Source organism: Pseudophryne corroboree, chromosome 2 (genome assembly GCF_028390025.1).
Source record: "Pseudophryne corroboree isolate aPseCor3 chromosome 2, aPseCor3.hap2, whole genome shotgun sequence".
Taxonomy (NCBI): Eukaryota; Metazoa; Chordata; class Amphibia; order Anura; family Myobatrachidae; genus Pseudophryne; species Pseudophryne corroboree.
In genome coordinates this window covers 901,069,111-901,093,217 of record NC_086445.1, presented here as the reverse complement: position 1 = coordinate 901,093,217, position 24,107 = coordinate 901,069,111, and the positions used below count along the sequence as shown (strand labels likewise).

Below are 24,107 nucleotides of genomic sequence, written 5' to 3'. Positions count from 1 at the left end.
ACACTAGTGCTACTGCCCATGAACATGATGAGACTGGTACTAGGTTCTCCAGCAGAGACTTGAGTGACAAAGATTTCCTGTTCCCTATCCTTATGTCATTACTTTCGTGACTGATATCCTTTGTTGTATTTGTGTTATTTTTATGTTTTGATTGGACTGTTCTACCTTTGAACCTGGCTTTTCTGGCATCCGGTCTAAAAAGCTACACTAAAAAAGGATTGGTTGACCGCTAATGGTCGACATGCATTTGGTTGACAGGGCCAAAAGGTTGACAGGGTCCAAAGGTCGACAGTCAAAAGGTCAATGGGCTCAAAAGGTTGACACATGTTTTTTTAGGGTTTTTTAAATTTTGACAACTTTTGCTGCATTTATTATCCTTGGGCAGCACGGATGGTGTGATGGTTAGCGTTACTGCCTCACAGCACTGAGGTCATGGCCCTAACCATGGCCCTAACTGTGTGGGGTTTGTATATTCTCCCTGTGCTTGCGTGGGTTTCCTCCGAGTACTCCGGTTTCCTCCCACACTCCAAAAATATACTGGTGGGTCAATTGGCTCGCAACAAAATTAACCCTAACATGAATGTGTGTGCGTGTACATGTGGTAGGGAATATAGATTGTAAGATCCACTGGGCTGCGGAATATATGTGCGCTATATAAATAACTGGTCATAAATAATAAATAAAGTATTACCATTAGTAACCTTGTGGCGAGCAACCAAGCCCAAAGCGTGGCGAGCAAAGCGAGCCTGAGAGGGGACGCATTTCATCCAATTGACGATCCATGTCACAAACTATCACCATTAATAACCTTGTGGCGAGTGAAGCGGAGCGAGCCACCACGCTCGAAGCACAGCAAGCCCGCGAGGGGACACATTTCAACAAATTGGGATAAAAAAAAATTAAAAAACACACAACACCCAAAAAAAAATTTGGTGTCGACCTTTTGACCCTGTTGACCTTCTGCTGTCGACCTAATGACTGTCTATCTTTTTAATGTCTAACTTCTGTATGACAACCGGCTTGTCTGAGTATTATATAATGCCGTGACTAATTCCATTGATTACTATAGCTTTCTGTGTCTTATAACTATTTAGTTACAAAATAAGTAAGTAATAAGTAATATAAGTTACAGTAATAAGTAATTTTATTTACATTTAAGGAAATACAATATTATTTTGACTTGAGTATAGTATAGGGTTGAGAAAAAATGGAATACAGAAATACTCAAGAATTATTATTTTTTTTTATTATTATTTTTTTTTTTTGGGGGGGGGCAACCTTGCTCCCCTTGTTCCAACACCACTGCTGCCAATTGATTCTACGCTGACTGGCACAATTATCACCATTAGTATCAGCACTTGCACCTGGCCGATGCTAGGTGCAAGAGATCCCTCAGAAATAGGCTTCCCTGTATGCACAACTCAAAATCGCACAGAAATTTTGATTCACGCCCATGACATGCCCACAAGTCTTGGTAGTTCAGTGTGATCACTATGCCACAACCTATTTTACTCCCTGACACTTTCTATTTTACGGAAAGAGAGGACAGTATTATTTATTACTAGTTACTTATATAGCGCACACATATTCCACAGCACTTTATAGAGAATATTTGGGGGTCTATTCATGAAGCAGTGAAAAGAGTGGAGAAGAGGACCAGTGGAGAAGTTGCCCATGGCAACCAATCAGCTTTGAAGGAAGTCTTTATCAAGTACGTTCTATAAAATGTAAGGGAAATGCTGATTGATTGCCATGGGAAACTTCTCCACTGGTCTGTTTCTCCACTCTTTTCACTGCTTCATGAATAGACCCCTGGCTATTCACATCAGTCCCTGCCCCAGCGGAGCTTACAATCTATGGGGCAGATGTATTAACCTGGATAAGGCATAAGGAAGTGATAAACCAGTGATAAATGCAAGGTGATAAACACACCAGCCAATCAGCTCAAATATGTAAATGAACAGTTAGGAGCTGATTGGCTGGTGCGTGTATCACCTTGCATTTATCACTGGTTTATCACTTCCTTATGCCATCTCCAGGTTAATACATCTGCCCCAATATTCTCTACCACGTGTACACATTCACACCATGGGTTAATTTTGTTGGGAGCCAATTAAACTACCTGTATATTTTTGGATTGTGGGAGGAAACCGGAGTACCCGGAGGAAAACCACGTAAGCATGGGGAGAATATACAAACTCCACACAGTTAGAGCCATGGTGGGAATCGAACCCAAGACCTCAGTGCTGTGAGGCAGTACTGCTCGTATTAAGCAAAAATGTGTAAATTCATTTTGAAGCAAGCACTGCATGTAAAACCTTTCCCTTTGCGGCCATGAAAAGAGATCCGTGCAACTTAGAAGCACCCTATAGCTGTGAGAATAATGAGAATTTTGTGGCCCAAATAAGGAGAATTCTGAACATGCAACATTGGGGGTAATTCCAAGTTGATCGCAGCAGGATTTTTGTTAGCAATTGGGCAAAACCATGGGGGTAATTCCAAGTTGATCGCAGCAGGAAATTTTTTAGCAGTTGGGCAAAACCATGTGCACTGCAGGGGAGGCAGATATAACATTTGCAGAGAGAGTTAGATTTGGGTGGGTTATTATGTTTCTGTGCAGGGTAAATACTGTCTGCTTTATTTTTACACTGCAATTTAGATTGCAGATTGAACACACCACACCCAAATCTAACTCTCTGCACATGTTACATCTGCCTCCCCTGCAGTGCACATGGTTTTGCCCAACTGCTAAAATAAATTTCCTGCTGCGATCAACTCAGAATTACCCCCCATGTGCACTGCAGGGGAGGCAGATATAAAAAAAAAACTGCAAAACCTTACCAAATCTCTCACTTTCTGAAACTCTCACTCTATTACATTTGTCCCCATATGTCCAAGTAGTACAATCATAAACAGTGCAAATCATTTAAGTAAATTGAGCCTGATTCATATTTGTGAGGGTCTGTGCTTGTGCAGAACGGATCTTGCAATGTCACTTGCAGCCCCATCAGCAGCAGCATGATTGACTGGGGGTGCGTCCTCAGTCGAAGCACTCGGATCCTTGCTAATGCTAACATTAGAATAGTAATTAGACAAAATGTGCAATTCCATACAAAAATGAATTGGGCCTATTGTGCACACAGTGACAGAACCCCATTGCTGTACATACGCATTGTAGTCATGAGACAGTATGTCTACTGTCTAACAAAAAGAAAAAGGATAGCCCAGGCAGAGCTTGCACAGAAAGTAAGGGACAATTCAAATATGACATATTTCAAGGATCTGTGTCTTTGTAGAGATTTGGCTGTCATTTAGGGATAGAACCCATCTGTCATTCACTTAGAGACAAAAGCATCTCATGAATGTTAACATATTGTAGTGTATACTGTTTGTTACAGATGCTTTTTGTTTTTTGTTTCGTGAATATTGGTCTATAGGTATAGTAGCTGTCTCTCCATATTATGGATAGATTTGTGGCGGCTCTGTTAAACAGTTTGTCTGCCAAGGTCTATAGTGCTTAAAAGTGTTAAGCTATCGACTTTGGCTTTCCCTTGTATTCTAGAACTGCAACTGCAAAATGAGCTTACAATACTGCAGGACATTGGCCCTCATTCTGACTTGTTTGCTCACTAGCTGCTTTTAGCAGCATTGCACACGATAGGCCGCCGCCCTCTGGGAGTGTATCTTAGCATAGCAGAATAGCGAACGAAAGATTAGCAGAATTGCTACTAAATAATTCTTTGCAGTTTCTGAGTAGCTCCAGACCTACTCCTAGATTGCGATCACTTCAGTCCGTTTAGTTCCTGGTTTGACGTCACAAACACGCCCTGTGTTCGGCCAGCCACTCCCCCGTTTCCTCAGACACTCCCGCGTTTTTCCCTGACATGCCTGCGTTTTTTAGCACACTCCCGGAAAACGCTCAGTTACCACCCAGAAACGCTCCTTTCCTGTCAATCATTCACCGATCAGCAGTGCGACTGAAAAGCGTTGCTCGAACACCAGCAAATATACTAAGTTTTGTGTTAAATAACTTAGCGCATGCGCTCTGCGTACCATGCGCATGCGCATTTAGCAACAAATTGCAGCATAGCGAAAATCGGCAACGAGCGAACAACTCGGAATGACCCCCATTGTGCATTGCATTATGTGGATTGCAGTGCATAGAAAAGGTTTAGTCAGTTTATCTTTTGGGCTTGATGAGTATGTTTTTGTAAACCTTGGTCTGAGTCTGTCCTTATGTACAATAAACATCAAATACTGTAGTTTACGCTAACACAATAAGCTTTGCAACAAAAGTTATGTTATGCTAGTATTTATTTATTCAGGATTACTGTTACATCATTAATAAAGCTGCTCTTCCTTGTCCAGCATACTAGCCTGCTCTCTTCCCCAGGGAAGTGTTGTGGTTCAGGCTGAAAAGCTTGGCTGTGTGTTAGGGATGGCCAACAGTGTGCCTTACATTGGTGGTTGCCTTCAATAAAAAAAACACAGTAGGAACATCGATGGTATGAAACTATGCAATATTGTACCATTGATGGTTCATCCCGTCGGAGATTCACACATGTACAGTAGAGACATAGGGGTCTATTCATTAAGAAAACAAAAACGTAATTGCTACTTATCACTATACATCGCATTGCTTCAATGCGATGTATAGTGCATCCGGAAAGTATTCACATCGCTTCACTTTTCCACATTTTCTTATGTTACAGCCTTATTCCAAACTGGAATAAATTCATTTTTTCCTTCAGAATTCAACACACAAAACCCCATAATGTCACCGTGAAAAAAGTTTTTTTTAGATTTTTGTCAATTTATTAAAAATAAAAAATGAAGAAATCACATATACATAAGTATTGACAGCCTTTGCCATGAAGCTCAAAATAGAGCTCAGGTGCATCCTGTTTCCACTGATAATCCTTGAGATGTTCCTACAGCTTAATTGTGGTAAATTCAGTTGATTGGACATGATTTGGAAAGGCACACACCTGTCTATATTAGTGATGAGCGGGTTCGGATCCTCGGGATCCGAACCCCTCGAACTTCACCCATTTTACACGGTTCCGAGGCAGTCTCGGATCTTCCCGCCTTGCTCGGTTAACCCGAGCGCGCCCGAACGTCATCATCCCGCTGACGTATTCTCGCGAGATTCGTATTCTATATAAGGAGCCGCTCGTCGCCGCCATTTTCACTCGTGCTTTGGAGATGATAGCGAGAGGACGTCGCAGGGTTCTCTCAGTTTCTGTGTTCAGTGTGCTGCAAATATCTGTGCTCAGTGTGCTGCAAATATCTGTGCTCAGTGTGCTTGCAAATATCTGTGCTCAGTGTGCTGAAAATATCTACGTTCTCTGCCTGAAAAACGCTCCATATCTGTGCTGCATTGTAGTATATAGTAGGAGGACAGTGCAGAATTTTGCTGTGACCACCAGTATATATATAGCAGTACGGTACAGTAGTCTATTGCTCTACCTCGCAGGGCCGTCTTTTCGTATGGGCTCAGTGGGCTCTTGCCCAAGGGCCCCAGGAGTATAAGGGCCCTAGGCTAATAGCTGAGGGTCCCCTCTTTCCAGGGGTACCAGATTTTTGAAAATCGGCCCTAGGGAACCAGAGATATCCGACTTCAAAGCAGTGGTCCCCATCCAAGCCTGTTAATTGCTTTTCCCAGCCAGATATCTCGGGCTCTGTATGACTAACAGTTTTTCTGAGGGAACATTTCAAAAGCTGGGACTCTCTACTTTCGGAGGACACTGGCAGCTTGTCTCTACTATGCCCAGAACCAAAGATATCAGCCTTCCAGCAGCAGGTCCCTGCTCCAGCTCCACATGCCTAATATGCAGTTTTATATATTTGTTGGTGGGTTGCTCTGGCTCCTGAACTCTGATCCCCAAGTCCCCAGTACCTCCTGACAAGGGAGACACTCTAATGTTTTATCCCATTCAAAGCTAAGAAATCTTTTTCCAGGAACTTGAGATATCTGCAGTCAAGCAAGCTGCTGTCTCACCAGAAAATGATGAATATTGAGCCCACTCCACTATCGACCCCTCCTTTACATATTAAACACCCCATACCGCGCTGGAAGTCATGTACCGGGGCTCCTTCATTCAGCCCAGTGCCCCCTTCTACAGTTTAGTGTTCTCCCTCCCACCCCATCTGTGCAGTAAAGGATTAATTAGCAGAAATTACTGCTCCAGGTCCTACATGCTGAGCGGAAGATAGAACACCCCCTACCGCCCGCGGGACATCAAAGCTGCCACTGATAGCAGCCCCACCCATGGAGGATGGGTAGGGGCCCCAGTGCATTGCTGTGCACAGGGGCCCACACTGCTGTTAAGACGGCCCTGCTACCTCTGTGTCGTCAAGTATACTATCCATCCATACCTGTGGTGCATTTTAGTTGTGCGCAGTATTATATAGTAGGAGGACAGTGCAGAATTTTAATGTGACCACCAGTATATATATAGCAGTACGGTACAGTAGTTCATTGCTCTACCTCTGTGTCGTCAAGTATACTATCCATCCATACCTGTGCTGCATTTTAGTTGTGTGCAGTATATAGTAGGAGGACAGTGCAGAATTTTGCTGACCACCAGTATATATATAGCAGTACGGTACAGTAGTCCACTGCTCTACCTCTGTGTCGTCAAGTATACTATGCATCCATACCTGTGCTGCATTTTACTTGTGCGCAGTATACTATATAGTAGGAGGACAGTGCAGAATTTTGCTGACCACCAGTATATATATAGCAGTACGGTACAGTAGTCCACTGCTCTACCTCTGTCGTCAAGTATACTATGCATCCATACCTGTGCTGCATTTTAGTTGTGCGCAGTATATAGTAGGACAGCGCAGAATTTTGCTGACCACCAGTATATATATAGCAGTACGGTACAGTAGTCTACTGCTCTACCTCTGTGTCGTCAAGTATACTATGCATCCATACCTGTGCTGCATTTTAGTTGTGCGTAGTATATAGTAGGACAGTGCAGAATTTTGCTGACCACCAGTATATATATAGCAGTACGGTACAGTAGTCCACTGCTCTACCTCTTTGTCGTCAAGTATACTATGCATCCATGCCTGTGTTGCATTTTAGTTGTGCGCAGTATATAGTAGGAGGACAGTGCAGAATTTTGCTGACCACCAGTATATATGTAGCAGTACGGTACAGTAGTCCACTGCTCTACCTCTGTGTCGTCAAGTATACTACAAAAGTTCAGTAAAATGACCCAAAAATCAAAATTAAAAGCGTCTGATGAGAAGCGTAAACTTGCCAATATGCCATTTACGACACGGAGTGGCAAGGAACGGCTGAGTCCCTGGCCTATGTTCATGGCTAGTGGTTCAGATTCACATGAGGATGGAAGCACTCATCCTCTCACTAGAAAACTGCAGTGCCACTCCTAGATGGGCCAGGTGTTTGTGTCGGCCACTTGGGTCACTTAGCTTAGCCATCCAGCGACCTTGGTGCACCTCTTTTTTCTTTGCATCATGTGCTGTTTGGGGACTATTTTTTGAAGTGCCATCCTGTCTGACACTGCAGTGCCACTCCTAGATGGGCCAGGTGTTTGTGTCGGCCACTTGGGTCGCTTAGCTTAGCCATCCAGCGACCTTGGTGCACCTCTTTTTTTCTTTGCATCATGTGCTGTTTGGGGACTATTTTTTAAATCTGCCATCCTGTCTGACACTGCAGTGCCCCTCCTAGATGGGCCAGGTGTTTGTGTCGGCCACTTGGGTCGCTTAGCTTAGCCATCCAGCGACCTTGGTGCACCTCTTTTTTTCTTTGCATCATGTGCTGTTTGGGGACTATTTTTTAAATCGGCCATCCTGTCTGACACTGCAGTGCCACTCCTAGATGGGCCAGGTGTTTGTGACGGCCACTTGGGTTGCTTAGCTTAGTCATCCAGTGACCTCGGTGCAAGTTTTAGGACTAAAAATAATATTGTGAGGTGTTCAGAATAGACTGGAAATGAGTGGAAATTATGGTTATTGAGGTTAATAATACTATGGGATCAAAATGACCCCCAAATTCTATGATTTAAGCTGTTTTTGAGGGTTTTTTATAAAAAAACACCCGAATCCAAAACACACCTGAATCCGACAAAAAAATTTCAGGGAGGTTTTGCCAAAACGCGTCCGGATCCAAAACACGGCCACGGAACCGAATCCAAAACCAAAACCCGAAAAATTTCCGGTGCACATCACTAGTCTATATAAGGTCCCACACTTGACAGTGCATGTCTGAGCACAAACCAAGCATGAAGTCAAAGGAATTGTCTGTAGACCTCCGAGACAGGATTGTCTTGAGGCACAAATCTGGGGAAGGGTACAGAAAAATATCTGCTGCTTTGAAGGTCCCAATGAGCACAGTGGCCGCCATCATCCATAAATGCAAGAAGTTCGGAACCACCAGGACTCTTCCTAGAGCTGGCCGGCCATCTAAACTGAGCGATCGGGGGAGAAGGGCCCTAGTCAGGGAGGTGACCAAGATCCCAATGGTCACTCTGCAGAGCTACAGCATTCTTCTGTGGAAAGAAAACCTTCCAGAAGGACAACCATGTCTGCAGCAATCCACCAATCAGGCCTGTATGGTAGAGTGGCCAGACAGAAACCACTCCTTAGTAAAAAGCACATGGCAGCCCACCTGGAGTTTACCCAAATGCACCTGAAGGACTTTCAGACCATGAGAAACAAAATTCTCTGGTCTGATTAGACAAAGATTGAACTCTTTAGCCTGAATGCCAGGCATCATGTTTGGAGGAAAGCAGGCCCATACCATCCCTACAATGAAGCATGGTGGTGGCAGCATCATGCTCTGGGGATGTTTTTCAGCTGCAGGAACTGGGAGACTAGTCAGGATAGAGGGAAAGATGAATGCAGTAATGTACAGAGACATCCTGGATGAAAACCTGCTCCAGAGCGCTCTTGACCTCAGACTGGGGCGACGATTCATCTTTCAGCAGGACAACAACCCTAAGCACACAGCCAAGATATCAAAGAAGTGGCTTCAGCACAGCTCTGTGAATGTCCTTGAGTGGCCCAGCCAGAGCCCAGACTTGAATCCGATTGAACATCTCTGGAAAGATCTGAAAATGGCTCCATCCAACCTGATGGAGCTTGAGAGGTGCTGCAAAGAGGAATGGGCGAAACTGCCCAAAGATAAGTGTGCCAAGCTTGTTATATTCAAAAAGACTTGAGGCTGTAATTGCTGCCAAAGGTGCATCAACAAAGTACTGAGCTTTAGGCTGTGAATACTTATGTACATGTGTTTTCTTAGTTTTTAATTTTCAATAAATTGGCAAAAATCAACAACAAAAAAAACTTTTTTCACGTTGTCATTATGGGGTATTGTGTGTAGAATTTTGAGAGAAAAAAACAAATTTATTCCAGTTTGGAATAAGGCTGTAACATAACAAAATGTGGAAAAAGTGCTGTGAATACTTTCCGGATGCACTGCATAGCTGTAATAAGTAGCAATTCATGCATACTCGCCCTTCCGACAATGCGCTGTGGAATACAGGGGTCCAGCGGTGAGGTCTTCTCCAGGCAGTCCCCACTCTGAAGCGCGGAGTCTGCCGGCGGGTCCCTCTGCACATGTACCGTCTGTTGACCTCCCAGCAGGCCGCAGTGGCTGCTGGGAGGTCTGAGTTGGAACCAGCACCGAGTGCCAAGCAAAGAGCAGGGAAGTATTGAGCTTCCCTGCTGTCTCCGCACCGCAGATCAGGTTACGCCATCCTGAGATGGTGAACCTGAACTCCATGGAGAAGTGGAAAGCAGAGCTTTCCGTTCCTTCATGAATCGCACTCACCATACAAAAGTACAGTGATGCGAATCAGGCACAGAGCGGAGGTGCAGCTGGGGAAGTCAGTGATCTCTCCACGGTAACCCGCTCTGCGAATTGTACTAGGCAGAGCAAAGCCCTGTTTATCACAAAACAGGCTTTTCTCTGCTACATGAATAGACCCCAAAGCCCACGTTGACGCCAGACAGAGAATCTCCTCTGTGCATTCGCACTGCGGTACTGGTGGTTGCTGTGAGTGGGGGAGGGGCTGGACTGGTAACTGACAGCTGAGCTCAGCCACTGTCAAGTCAGCAAGGTGGGCCAGCCCATCCCATCCATACGTCACACACACTGATTGACTGTATTATTGTGTGTGAAGTGAAACCTGCAGAACTCGCCAGGGTCAGCGTCGTAGCACTGAGCTACTGGCTGACAGCATGGTAGCTCTGCTCTGCAATGCAACCATGAAAAAAACAAAAACAATTCATCCACAGCTACCATCGATGTTGGAAAGCCATTTGTTTCTCCGTCATTGATGGTAAAACTATCTGCCATCAGTGAACCACCATTGATGAGTTCTGTCCATAACTGGTCTGCCCAATGATGGTTTCTACCCATCAAGTGGGTTGGGAATGAACTTCTGATTGGTCTTTCCTTTCACCTCTTTAATACAGCCAGCTAATAATAGATTTGGAACAACCTCTTACTGTAATAATTTCCATGAAACCCAAGTTTTCCCATTCCTACACCATCTTGTTGCACGTGACAATCAATACATACTATAATACATTATTTTAGTTTAATAGGGGAAAAAATCCCCAGCTCATACTACAGTGCAGTTAATAATTCATGTAAGTCTAGGAGAAACAAAGAAATTAATCTTATCAACAACTTTCGCAGCCTGCGATAAGACCATCCCAGAGGCAGGGTCAGAATGGCCCACAGCGGTACAGGGGAAATCCCCGGTGGTCCCCACTGCCCGAGGGCCTCACTCCCTTCTTTAGGGGTCAGGTTCCAGACTGTGCACTTGAATTGTATACATTTGTTATATTGTGCTGCACAGGACTACGGTGTATAGTGCATTGCTATTATTAATCTGGTACATTATCATGCATGCACTAGCAGTATTTACTATATATATTTATTTATAAAGGGTCTCAAGCTATGCACTCTCTAATGGTTAGCCAAGACTCTGGGGTGGCTGGTCACACTTCCAATGGAGACTGGCCACACCCTTAGCATGGGCCTCTAACACTACATTTCCCCGATGGGCCCTTCATGCCCCAATCCGACACTGCCCAGAGGTCAGTACTGATAATAAAACGGGACAGTTTTAAAAAGTAGGGGGACATGGGGCGGGATGCATCAAGGGCTATTTTGCAGTCACACCTCCCGAAAACTGTACTTTTTGGAGGTTTGGACACTTTTTGCATATGCACCTAACTCTGGACTGTACTTGGACCCAGTAGGTAACACCAACTGTAAATGGCGTTACCTAATACAAGCCTTTGGCCTTCTTATCGGAATGTGCACTGAGAAGGATCCAATCAGATCCCTCCTAGTGTCCCCTGCAGCTCATGCATTAGCCGACGCATGCACAGATAGGACTCCTGGGACATAAATCTGAAAATCCCCACACTACAAAGGAAAGCTCTTATAAGAAGACCTGTCCTTTTGTGATTTTTTCAAGCATATGGTGTAAATGGCGTTATGCATGCAATGAATGGCGGGATGCATTGCACGCAAAATACACTGGTTGATGCATCTACACCCATTATGTTATTGCTATGCAATGTGAGATAGTAACCCTTGAACAGCTAGATAAGTCTAAATTGTTGCTTGCCATCTCCTTAGTTTAGTTCTAATTGACAGTGTAAACCTAAAGCTGTACAGTATTTGCCCAGGTGCAAATTTTCTTGGTTTACACATATTTATTATTATTTTTTCTAGAGATGAGCGCCTGAAATTTTTCGGGTTTTGTGTTTTGGTTTTGGGTTCGGTTCCGCGGCCGTGTTTTGGGTTCGAACGCGTTTTGGCAAAACCTCACCGAATTTTTTTTGTCGGATTCGGGTGTGTTTTGGATTCGGGTGTTTTTTTCAAAAAACACTAAAAAACAGCTTAAATCATAGAATTTGGGGGTCATTTTGATCCCAAAGTATTATTAACCTCAAAAACCATAATTTACACTCATTTTCAGTCTATTCTGAATACCTCACACCTCACAATATTATTTTTAGTCCTAAAATTTGCACCGAGGTCGCTGTGTGAGTAAGATAAGCGACCCTAGTGGCCGACACAAACACCGGGCCCATCTAGGAGTGGCACTGCAGTGTCACGCAGGATGTCCCTTCCAAAAAACCCTCCCCAAACAGCACATGACGCAAAGAAAAAAAGAGGCGCAATGAGGTAGCTGTGTGAGTAAGATTAGCGACCCTAGTGGCCGACACAAACACCGGGCCCATCTAGGAGTGGCACTGCAGTGTCACGCAGGATGGCCCTTCCAAAAAACCCTCCCCAAACAGCACATGACGCAAAGAAAAAAAGAGGCGCAATGAGGTAGCTGTGTGAGTAAGATTAGCGACCCTAGTGGCCGACACAAACACCGGGCCCATCTAGGAGTGGCACTGCAGTGTCACGCAGGATGTCCCTTCCAAAAAACCCTCCCCAAACAGCACATGACGCAAAGAAAAAAAGAGGCGCAATGAGGTAGCTGTGTGAGTAAGATTAGCGACCCTAGTGGCCGACACAAACACCGGGCCCATCTAGGAGTGGCACTGCAGTGTCACGCAGGATGTCCCTTCCAAAAAACCCTCCCCAAACAGCACATGACGCAAAGAAAAAAAGAGGCGCAATGAGGTAGCTGACTGTGTGAGTAAGATTAGCGACCCTAGTGGCCGACACAAACACCGGGCCCATTTAGGAGTGGCACTGCAGTGTCACGCAGGATGTCCCTTCCAAAAAACCCTCCCCAATCAGCACATGATGCAAAGAAAAAGAAAAGAAAAAAGAGGTGCAAGATGGAATTGTCCTTGGGCCCTCCCACCCACCCTTATGTTGTATAAACAAAACAGGACATGCACACTTTAACCAACCCATCATTTCAGTGACAGGGTCTGCCACACGACTGTGACTGATATGACGGGTTGGTTTGGACCCCCCCAAAAAAAGAAGCAATTAATCTCTCCTTGCACAAACTGGCTCTACAGAGGCAAGATGTCCACCTCATCATCACCCTCCGATATATCACCGTGTACATCCCCCTCCTCACAGATTATCAATTCGTCCCCACTGGAATCCACCATCTCAGCTCCCTGTGTACTTTGTGGAGGCAATTGCTGCTGGTCAATGTCTCCGCGGAGGAATTGATTATAATTCATTTTAATGAACATCATCTTCTCCACATTTTCTGGATGTAACCTCGTACGCCGATTGCTGACAAGGTGAGCGGCGGCACTAAACACTCTTTCGGAGTACACACTTGTGGGAGGGCAACTTAGGTAGAATAAAGCCAGTTTGTGCAAGGGCCTCCAAATTGCCTCTTTTTCCTGCCAGTATAAGTACGGACTGTGTGACGTGCCTACTTGGATGCGGTCACTCATATAATCCTCCACCATTCTATCAATGTTGAGAGAATCATATGCAGTGACAGTAGACGACATGTCCGTAATCGTTGTCAGGTCCTTCAGTCCGGACCAGATGTCAGCATCAGCAGTCGCTCCAGACTGCCCTGCATCACCGCCAGCGGGTGGGCTCGGAATTCTGAGCCTTTTCCTCGCACCCCCAGTTGCGGGAGAATGTGAAGGAGGAGATGTTGACAGGTCGCGTTCCGCTTGACTTGACAATTTTGTCACCAGCAGGTCTTTCAACCCCAGCAGACTTGTGTCTGCCGGAAAGAGAGATCCAAGGTAGGCTTTAAATCTAGGATCGAGCACGGTGGCCAAAATGTAGTGCTCTGATTTCAACAGATTGACCACCCGTGAATCCTTGTTAAGCGAATTAAGGGCTCCATCCACAAGTCCCACATGCCTAGCGGAATCGCTCCGTGTTAGCTCCTCCTTCAATGTCTCCAGCTTCTTCTGCAAAAGCCTGATGAGGGGAATGACCTGACTCAGGCTGGCAGTGTCTGAACTGACTTCACGTGTGGCAAGTTCAAAGGGCATCAGAACCTTGCACAACGTTGAAATCATTCTCCACTGCGCTTGAGACAGGTGCATTCCACCTACTATATCGTGCTCAGTTGTATAGGCTTGAATGGCCTTTTGCTGCTCCTCCAACCTCTGAAGCATATAGAGGGTTGAATTCCACCTCGTTACCACTTCTTGCTTCAGATGATGGCAGGGCAGGTTCAGTAGTTTTTGGTGGTGCTCCAGTCTTCTGTACGTGGTGCCTGTACGCCGAAAGTGTCCCGCAATTCTTCTGGCCACCGACAGCATCTCTTGCACGCCCCTGTCGTTTTTTAAAAAATTCTGCACCACCAAATTCAAGGTATGTGCAAAACATGGGACGTGCTGGAATTTGCCCATATTTAATGCACAAACAATATTGCTGGCGTTGTCCGATGCCACAAATCCACAGGAGAGTCCAATTGGGGTAAGCCATTCCGCGATGATCTTCCTCAGTTGCCGTAAGAGGTTTTCAGCTGTGTGCGTATTCTGGAAAGCGGTGATACAAAGCGTAGCCTGCCTAGGAAAGAGTTGGCGTTTGCGAGATGCTGCTACTGGTGCCGCCGCTGCTGTTCTTGCGGCGGGAGTCCATACATCTACCCAGTGGGCTGTCACAGTCATATAGTCCTGACCCTGCCCTGCTCCACTTGTCCACATGTCCGTGGTTAAGTGGACATTGGGTACAACTGCATTTTTTAGGACACTGGTGAGTCTTTTTCTGACGTCCGTGTACATTCTCGGTATCGCCTGCCTAGAGAAGTGGAACCTAGATGGTATTTGGTAACGGGGGCACACTGCCTCAATAAATTGTCTAGTTCCCTGTGAACTAACGGCAGATACCGGACGCACGTCTAACACCAACATAGTTGTCAAGGCCTCAGTTATCCGCTTTGCAGCAGGATGACTGCTGTGATATTTCATCTTCCTCGCAAAGGACTGTTGAACAGTCAATTGCTTACTGGAAGTAGTACAAGTGGGCTTACGACTTCCCCTCTGGGATGACCATCGACTCCCAGCAGCAACAACAGCAGCGCCAGCAGCAGTAGGCGTTACACGCAAGGATGCATTGGAGGAATCCCAGGCAGGAGAGGAATCGTCAGAATTGCCAGTGACATGGCCTGCAGGACTATTGGCATTCCTGGGGAAGGAGGAAATTGACACTGAGGGAGTTGGTGGGGTGGTTTGCGTGAGCTTGGTTACAAGAGGAAGGGATTTACTGGTCAGTGGACTGCTTCCGCTGTCACCCAAAGTTTTTGAACTTGTCACTGACTTATTATGAATGCGCTGCAGGTGACGTATAAGGGAGGATGTTCCGAGGTGGTTAACGTCCTTACCCCTACTTATTACAGCTTGACAAAGGGAACACACGGCTTGACACCTGTTGTCCGCATTTCTGGTGAAATACCTCCACACCGAAGAGCTGATTTTTTTGGTATTTTCACCTGGCATGTCAACGGCCATATTCCTCCCACGGACAACAGGTGTCTCCCCGGGTGCCTGACTTAAACAAACCACCTCACCATCAGAATCCTCCTGGTCAATTTCCTCCCCAGCGCCAGCAACACCCATATCCTCCTCATCCTGGTGTACTTCAACACTGACATCTTCAATCTGACTATCAGGAACTGGACTGCGGGTGCTCCTTCCAGCACTTGCAGGGGGCGTGCAAATGGTGGAAGGCGCATGCTCTTCACGTCCAGTGTTGGGAAGGTCAGGCATCGCAACCGACACAATTGGACTCTCCTTGTGGATTTGGGATTTCGAAGAATGCACAGTTCTTTGCTGTGCTGCTTTTGCCAGCTTGAGTCTTTTCATTTTTCTAGCGAGAGGCTGAGTGCTTCCATCCTCATGTGAAGCTGAACCACTAGCCATGAACATAGGCCAGGGCCTCAGCCGTTCCTTGCCACTCCGTGTGGTAAATGGCATATTGGCAAGTTTACGCTTCTCCTCCGACAATTTTATTTTAGGTTTTGGAGTCCTTTTTTTTCTGATATTTGGTGTTTTGGATTTGACATGCTCTGTACTATGACATTGGGCATCGGCCTTGGCAGACGACGTTGCTGGCATTTCATCGTCTCGGCCATGACTAGTGGCAGCAGCTTCAGCACGAGGTGGAAGTGGATCTTGATCTTTCCCTAATTTTGGAACCTCAACATTTTTGTTCTCCATATTTTAATAGGCACAACTAAAAGGCACCTCAGGTAAACAATGGAGATGGATACTAGTATACAATTATGGACTGCCTGCCGAGTGCAGACACAGAGGTAGCCACAGCCGTGAACTACCGTACTGTACTGTGTCTGCTGCTAATATAGACTGGTTGATAAAGAGATGTCTATGTAACTATGTATGTATAAAGAAGAAAGAAAAAAAAACCACGGTTAGGTGGTATACAATTATGGACGGACTGCCTGCCGAGTGCAGACACAGAGGTAGCCACAGCCGTGAACTACCGTACTGTACTGTGTCTGCTGCTAATAATATAGACTGGTTGATAAAGAGATGTCGTAGTAGTATGTATGTATAAAGAAGAAAGAAAAAAAAACCACGGTTAGGTGGTATACAATTATGGACGGACTGCCTGCCGAGTGCAGACACAGAGGTAGCCACAGCCGTGAACTACCGTACTGTACTGTGTCTGCTGCTAATATAGACTGGTTGATAAAGAGATGTCTATGTAACTATGTATGTATAAAGAAGAAAGAAAAAAAAACCACGGTTAGGTGGTATACAATTATGGACGGACTGCCTGCCGAGTGCAGACACAGAGGTAGCCACAGCCGTGAACTACCGTACTGTACTGTGTCTGCTGCTAATATAGACTGGTTGATAAAGAGATGTCTATGTAACTATGTATGTATAAAGAAGAAAGAAAAAAAAACCACGGTTAGGTGGTATACAATTATGGACGGACTGCCTGCCGAGTGCAGACACAGAGGTAGCCACAGCCGTGAACTACCGTACTGTACTGTGTCTGCTGCTAATATAGACTGGTTGATAAAGAGATGTCTATGTAACTATGTATGTATAAAGAAGAAAGAAAAAAAAACCACGGTTAGGTGGTATACAATTATGGACGGACTGCCTGCCGAGTGCAGACACAGAGGTAGCCACAGCCGTGAACTACCGTACTGTACTGTGTCTGCTGCTAATATAGACTGGTTGATAAAGAGATGTCGTAGTAGTATGTATGTATAAAGAAGAAAAAAAAACCACGGTTAGGTGGTATACAATTATGGACGGACTGCCTGCCGAGTGCAGACACAGAGGTAGCCACAGCCGTGAACTACCGTACTGTGTCTGCTGCGACTGGATGATAAATGATATAAAAAATATATATATATCACTACTGCAGCCGGACAGGTATATATTATATATTATATAATGACGGACCTGCTGGACACTGTCTGTCAGCAGAATGAGTTTTATTTTTATAGAATAAAAAAAACAACAACACACAAGTGAAGTCACACGACGAGTGTTTAACTTTTTCAGGCAATCACAATATAAGTATACTACTAACTAACTATACTGGTGGTCAGTGTGGTCAGGTCACTGGTCAGTCACACTGGCAGTGGCACTCCTGCAGCAAAAGTGTGCACTGTTTAATTTTAATATAATATTATGTACTCCTGGCTCCTGCTATAACCTATAACTGGCACTGCAGTGCTCCCCAGTCTCCCCCACAATTATAAGCTGTGTGAGCTGAGCAGTCAGACAGATATATAATATATATAGATGATGCAGCACACTGGGCTGAGCCTGAGCAGTGCACACAGATATGGTATGTGACTGAGTCACTGTGTGTATCGCTTTTTTCAGGCAGAGAACGGATATATTAAATAAACTGCACTGTCTGGTGGTCACTCACTATATAATATTATGTACTCCTGGCTCCTGCTATAACCTATAACTGGCACTGCAGTGCTCCCCAGTCTCCCCCACAATTATAAGCTGTGTGAGCTGAGCAGTCAGACAGATATATAATATATATAGATGATGCAGCACACTGGGCTGAGCCTGAGCAGTGCACACAGATATGGTATGTGACTGAGTCACTGTGTGTATCGCTTTTTTCAGGCAGAGAACGGATATATTAAATAAACTGCACTGTCTGGTGGTCACTCACTAGTAAACTCTCTGCACTCTCTACACTTCTACAGTACTCCTCCTAGTCCTAAGCTCCAGTAAATCTCTCTCTCTTATAATCTAAATGGAGAGGACGCCAGCCACGTCCTCTCCCTATCAATCTCAATGCACGTGTGAAAATGGCGGCGACGCGCGGCTCCTTATATAGAATCCGAGTCTCGCGAGAATCCGACAGCGTCATGATGACGTTCGGGCGCGCTCGGGTTAACCGAGCAAGGCGGGAAGATCCGAGTCGCTCGGACCCGTGAAAAAAAACATGAAGTTCGGGCGGGTTCGGATTCAGAGAAACCGAACCCGCTCATCTCTAATTTTTTCTTAATATCATATCAAATTTAACCGGCAGATGAAACTTAACTGGAAGATGAAAAAAATACAATTAAAGTTATCCAAAATTATTTTATAAAAAAAAAAAAAATTATATTGGTGAAAAATAAATTAGGTTTTCAAACATCAGAACATCAACTCATCACCATTGGAATATCAGTAACATCGCGTCCAGCACAGTTTTCTTATCTGAGCAGCCACCAGTACACACTAGGGGGCTCAATGGGGCGGGGGTTAATTTACATTTCTCCAGAGGCTGCTAATGTATGCAGCCGCTTGGTGGGAGGTCCTGCTGTGCTGACCGATCAGCAGTGATCAGCAGCATGGCAGACTCTGGGGCACGGTGCAGGGAACAAGCAAAGGAACCGGGAGGTCCCTCTGAAAGCAGAAGCAGCTGTGGGAAATTCTCTTCCTGCAGCCGCCCACACTATGTATCTGACTGGTCGCATCATTTGCGACCAGATAAGACAACGCACTGCATGGTGCAGTCGCAAATGATGTGACCATGCCAGGCAAGTGGCTAAATAAGTACTGACTATAACACATTAATATACTTTAAGTTACGTTAATATATTGAAAACTGAAGAGACTTGGCATTGCCAGGCCCCACAAAAAATTTGGAGGAACATCTAGTGATTCAACTGCACATGTAGAGTCAATCAGGGCTATTTAGGGCTTCATAGCACATGCCCCAGACTTATTTATTTTTAAAACAGTCTCTTATTCTCTTCCGTGGGTGCTGCAGGAATGTAGACTACCATTGCTGGACCTTCCGCCAGACTGGAGACCAGCCAGACCGGGTAAGGCTAGCACAAGGAGGCTGAAGACAATGGTGAGGGACGTCAGCCAGAACGTGGTGAGTGGCAGTATGTTAGTTATCCAATTGCTGTTTCCAAGCTAAGTAGCTTGTATAATAATGTTCCCTTGCCGGAAATGCCATCCTTATGAACAAATTACCAATGTTAAAGATGAACATGTATTCTCACCATTTTGGAGATGATGAGACTTATATAAATGTATCCAGTACAATTTACATTGATTTGTTACATGAATAGTAGATCATATTTGTTACTTTACTGCACAAAGTAGACTTGCTGTCAAATCTTTGCTAATGTCAGATTTAGCAGGTGGATAAAACCTTTAAACAACACTGACAGCGATTTCACTGAGAATTTTGTGACACCGTCGGGCATAAACCAAAGGATTTTGATAGTCACATCAGCGGTAGAATATAAGTAAGGAAAAAAGCATGTGTCTCCACAAAAGATCTCTCATAGTCTTAACAAAGACATTCTAAATCAGAACTGAAATAAGACTGTAATTGTGCTTTCTCTGAATTGCTTGGATGTACAATGCCCTCATCAGAAAGTAAAATCTCATTTGCATTTAGATAAAGAGTTATTTGGAAAAGACAAGAACAAAAAAAGACACCAAAAGTCTTCTGCCGTCATCCAGTTTTCTGACTTGCTGCAATAATTTACATTTCTTATCAAGACATTCGCCCGCTAAAACAAGGGTTGACATCAGCCAATTAACCTCCATACTCAGAAAGCCACATGGGGCATAGTTTTCACTACTAGGAAATAATTTTTTCCTGAAAGACTATCACATTCATTTTCTGATCTATGTTCATGCATATTTATAAGGACTGAGTGAAGAACACCCATTATAGTGTACTGAGAATGAATGTTTCCTGCAATTAAAAAATAATAACAGGAACTTCACCTAATAAATAAATAAGGGTTAGTTGGTATTTTTAATAATGTCTCATTTCTCCTGCTACTGACGTGTTCATCATCTATGCTTTTTAACCTTCTATCGCAGCGGTCGCCAACCCGTCCCTCGCGAGCGATGGGTAGCTTGGCACCGCTTCTTAAGTAGCTCACTGTGGGTGCATGCAAATTAATATGGTGCTGGTGGTAAGCCAATCAGAGCTCGCTCACCGGCTCCTGATTGGCTGGCGGCCCGCACCATATTTCAAATGGCCGCGCGGTGGCGATGTTATCTCAGAGCCGGTACTTCAGTGAGGACAGAGCAGGAGACTGAGGCACACCACACGCTGTGCTAGTGCGGGCTCTCCTCATCTCCGCCCCAGACACACATAAGCAAGTGGCGGCTGCAAAAATTGTGAGTACTACCTGTATCTGGCACTGCAAAAGGGGGGGGGGGGGCCATTATTTGTGTATCTGGCACTGCAGGGGGGGCTTTATTTGGGTATCTAGCACTCCAGGTGGGCATTATTTGTGTATCTGGCACTGCAGGGGGGGGCATTATATGTGTATCTGCCACTGTTGGGGGGGCATTACTGTTGCGAGGCCACACCCACTTTCACAGGAATGCACGCGCATTGGGGGGAGGGGGGAGTTCTTCCAGAGGTCTTATTTTCCGAAAGTAGCACAGACCCCAATTAAGGTTTAAGACCAAATGTCTCCCAATTGCAAATGCGCAGATCGCAGCCAAGCATCTGAAGTCGGACCATTTACTGATGATAGAACTATTTCCCGCTGGTTTCAGACCATCGATGGCTAGTAACCACTGATGGTAGATGGCCATCCCTAAGACATAGGGGTTCCTGCCTCACAGTTCTGGGGCCATTGGTTTAATTAACATCAGTGTACAATATGTGTGGAGTTTGATGGAGATACTTATCAAAGCTTGGAGAGAGATAAAGTGGAGAGAGATAAAGGGGTCTATTTACTAAGCTTTGGATGGAGATAAAGTTGTTGGAGATAAAGTATCAACCAATCAGCTCCTATTAGTTTTCCAACGTAGGGTTCTATGTACTGTGTTAAGAAAAGGGTGAAAAACACTAAAGACAGAGAAACTCTATGTACAGACCACTTCTCAATAGGTACTGTGAGGATACGGATTCTCTGATCACTCAGGTAAACAGTTTAGTAAAGTGGCAAATGCCCTTTATTGTAAATATACACACACAGTACACTAAAACAGTAACTATTACAAGCCAGGATGGTATCTTACTTACTAAGTCTCCACAGTAGTTTAGAATTACAGTCTCCTGATGTTACATGCCAGCAGTAGTTCTGTGTCTCCTGGTCTGGACTACCAGCTCACACAATACCCTTCGCAACAGATTCTCGCCACTGACGGCACCGCAATGCCTAGTCAGCACATGCATTCCAGAAGTACCTCTACTCTCTGACCTTCTGTGTAGATCTCACCCTCAGTGCACGTCCAGTAGCCTCTTGAAACCAGTGGATTCCAACAATGCTTCTAGGCCTCAGCACACTGGCAGCACTCTCTTACCAGTAGCTTTCACAAGCCAAACACATCACTCCTCTCAGGCCAGGAACTTCCATGCACTCCCTGTTTCAATAGCCTCTGTTATCCTCAAACCTTTGTCTGTCCTACCATAAGGCGACACCTTCTGGCTCTGTATTGGGTGGGTTACATTAAAGGGGCTGACTACAGAACACTTTCAGATAGACCTACTTTAACATGCCCAGGCATGTCCTCTAGCACACAATAGATGCTAAATGAACCTTAATTAATTTGATTGTGTAGCCTGGAATCCATTGTGTTGGGAAGAATGAGGGGGGTGTATGGACTGACATCTGAGACTGGCTGTATCTCCAACAGCAAACAAACAGGTTATCAAAGTGGTCACATGGGGGGGGGGGGGGGGGGGGGACGACACATTATTTTACAAACTATAATACAATAACCAGTACATTCATATATATACATCTTCATATACATTCTGTACCAAACATCAGGCTAGAGATATTATTCCCTGATAAACACAAACACATACAGTATAACAGAGGGATGATGTTTCACAATAATATGTGATGTCCATTTCTATTGGGAATCCAGGCAACATGCTGTATAGGTGATAACACAGTTCTGTCCTGTCTCTTTACACTAAAGCACTGAATCCAGAAACAGGCTGGCAAAAAGTACTCCTTATGAGCCAGCTGGGGCTGCGTCCGTTACAGGTACTACTGGATTTTCTCTGCAGTTTGTCTGCCTGCGCCAGCCAGATGTGTGATTTTCACGCTCCCATAGGCTTCTAAGGCAGCGTTAAAGGATTCAGATGTTACTAAGCTGTCTGGTAACTTACCAACTCCTGTCTTCTCCAGTGCCAGCATCATGTGCCCTTGCTGATATTATTGGCCTCCTGGTGAGTCTTGTAATGCCATCTTGACATATTTTCTGTTTGTTTTGTCAGTTGTTAATAAAGTTGGTTTTGATCTTCAAAAAAAAAACAAGGACATGGCTGCTGTGCATATGACACTGGGGAGAAATACCTGGTAGCAGAGGAATGAGGCCAGGCGCTGTTACGACAAAGGTGAATTACACTGAAGAAAGAATCCATGGACAGGGATGTCAGGCCAGGCTGCAGGCGCTGTCAGTTCATATTCAACAAATGTTTTGGCTGATATACCCAACAGCCACCGTGCGGACACAGAAAAATACCAGCAAACACAGAATCCACTGTTGGCCTTACAGATAACTGCATGATGTAAGTCGGAAGGATGTAGCAACACACCTAACATGAGCAGGGACATACTGATGGCCTTGATGTACAATCACTAGTCATTTGACTCCAGACTCGGGAAGTATATGTGTGCATGGTACGCAATATGGGTCCTCCTTTCAGTGACGTTTTCAGGGCTGGGCTAACCGTGCAATTGCACGGGGTGCTGGTCTGCAGCTACTGTGTGCAGTATTCTATGCAGTCTGGCCGGCCGCAAAGAATATTGTGAAAACGTTCCTCCCAAAATGGCCAATGCTTGAGAGAAGACAGTTGTGATGGATACTAGAGGAGGCGGTGACCATTTTGGGAGGGACATTTAGACAAAGCCCAGAGGGAGGAGGCAGGCAACAGCACAGCAGTGCTGGGAACGTGGCAACGGCAGCAGCAGCAGTGGAGGGAGCAGAGTAGCAGCAGCAGCATGAAACATCCCCTGACAACGAGCAGGACCAGGTAGGCATTGTGAATATTAATAAGTGAGGCATGGGGCATTAATGTGTGGGGCATAACAAGGGGCATTACTGTGTGGGGCATAATAAGGGACATTACTGAGTGGAGCATAACAAGGGGCCTTACTGCGTGGGGCATACTTTAGTGCAAGGGGCATTACTGTGTGGGTCATGTTTTAGTACAAGGGGCATTACAGTGTGGGACATAATATGGTGATAGTGGAATTACTGTTTGGGGAATAATATGTTTAAGATAATATTTTCCTGCAAGGCCATGCCCATTTTATCAAGATCACACCCATTTCAGCAATATCATGCCCCTTTATCTGGGGCGTGTGCACCTTCAGGTGCATTTTTTTGTGTTCGTACAGAGAGCCACTAGCACATGCAACAAGAAAGCCTTCTCCAAAACAAGATGTAATTGTGTTGATATAAAAAGTGTAGGACATCTTGGCACAGCCCACAGATTGCAATCAGGGACATCATTACTTTTTGCATTATGTTGTATTTTATCATGTACTTGCAGAATGATCTCCCCTCAATAGATTGTGCCGTGCAGGGGCTAAAGTGAGCCGACACAGAGCGGAACTCCATCTCTCTTCCACTCTCTTCTCTATCCCCATCTCTCATTATCCCTCCCCTATTCTTCCTATCTCTCTCCCCCTCTCTTACTTAAATCTCTCTTTTTCGTCAAGCCACCACTTTCACTCTGCTCCTACCATTCCTGCCTTTTCGTTCTCCCT

The 24,107-nt window shown here is 45.1% G+C and overlaps 2 long non-coding RNA genes across 2 annotated transcripts in view; one reads left to right on the top strand and one right to left on the bottom strand.

Annotated features, from left to right (window-relative positions):
- The window catches only part of LOC135049986 (uncharacterized), a 47,345-nt gene extending 27,237 nt beyond the window's left edge, over nucleotides 1–20,108 (top strand). The window contains exons 2-3 of the long non-coding RNA XR_010241529.1: nucleotides 19,163–19,273; nucleotides 19,808–20,108. This is a non-coding gene — a long non-coding RNA (uncharacterized LOC135049986). The remainder of the gene's footprint in view (nucleotides 1–19,162; nucleotides 19,274–19,807) is intronic.
- Nucleotides 1–22,627, bottom strand: part of LOC135049985 (uncharacterized) — an 84,192-nt gene extending 61,565 nt beyond the window's left edge. The window contains exon 1 of the long non-coding RNA XR_010241528.1: nucleotides 22,502–22,627. This is a non-coding gene — a long non-coding RNA (uncharacterized LOC135049985). The remainder of the gene's footprint in view (nucleotides 1–22,501) is intronic.
- Nucleotides 22,628–24,107: the final 1,480 nt, after the last annotated feature.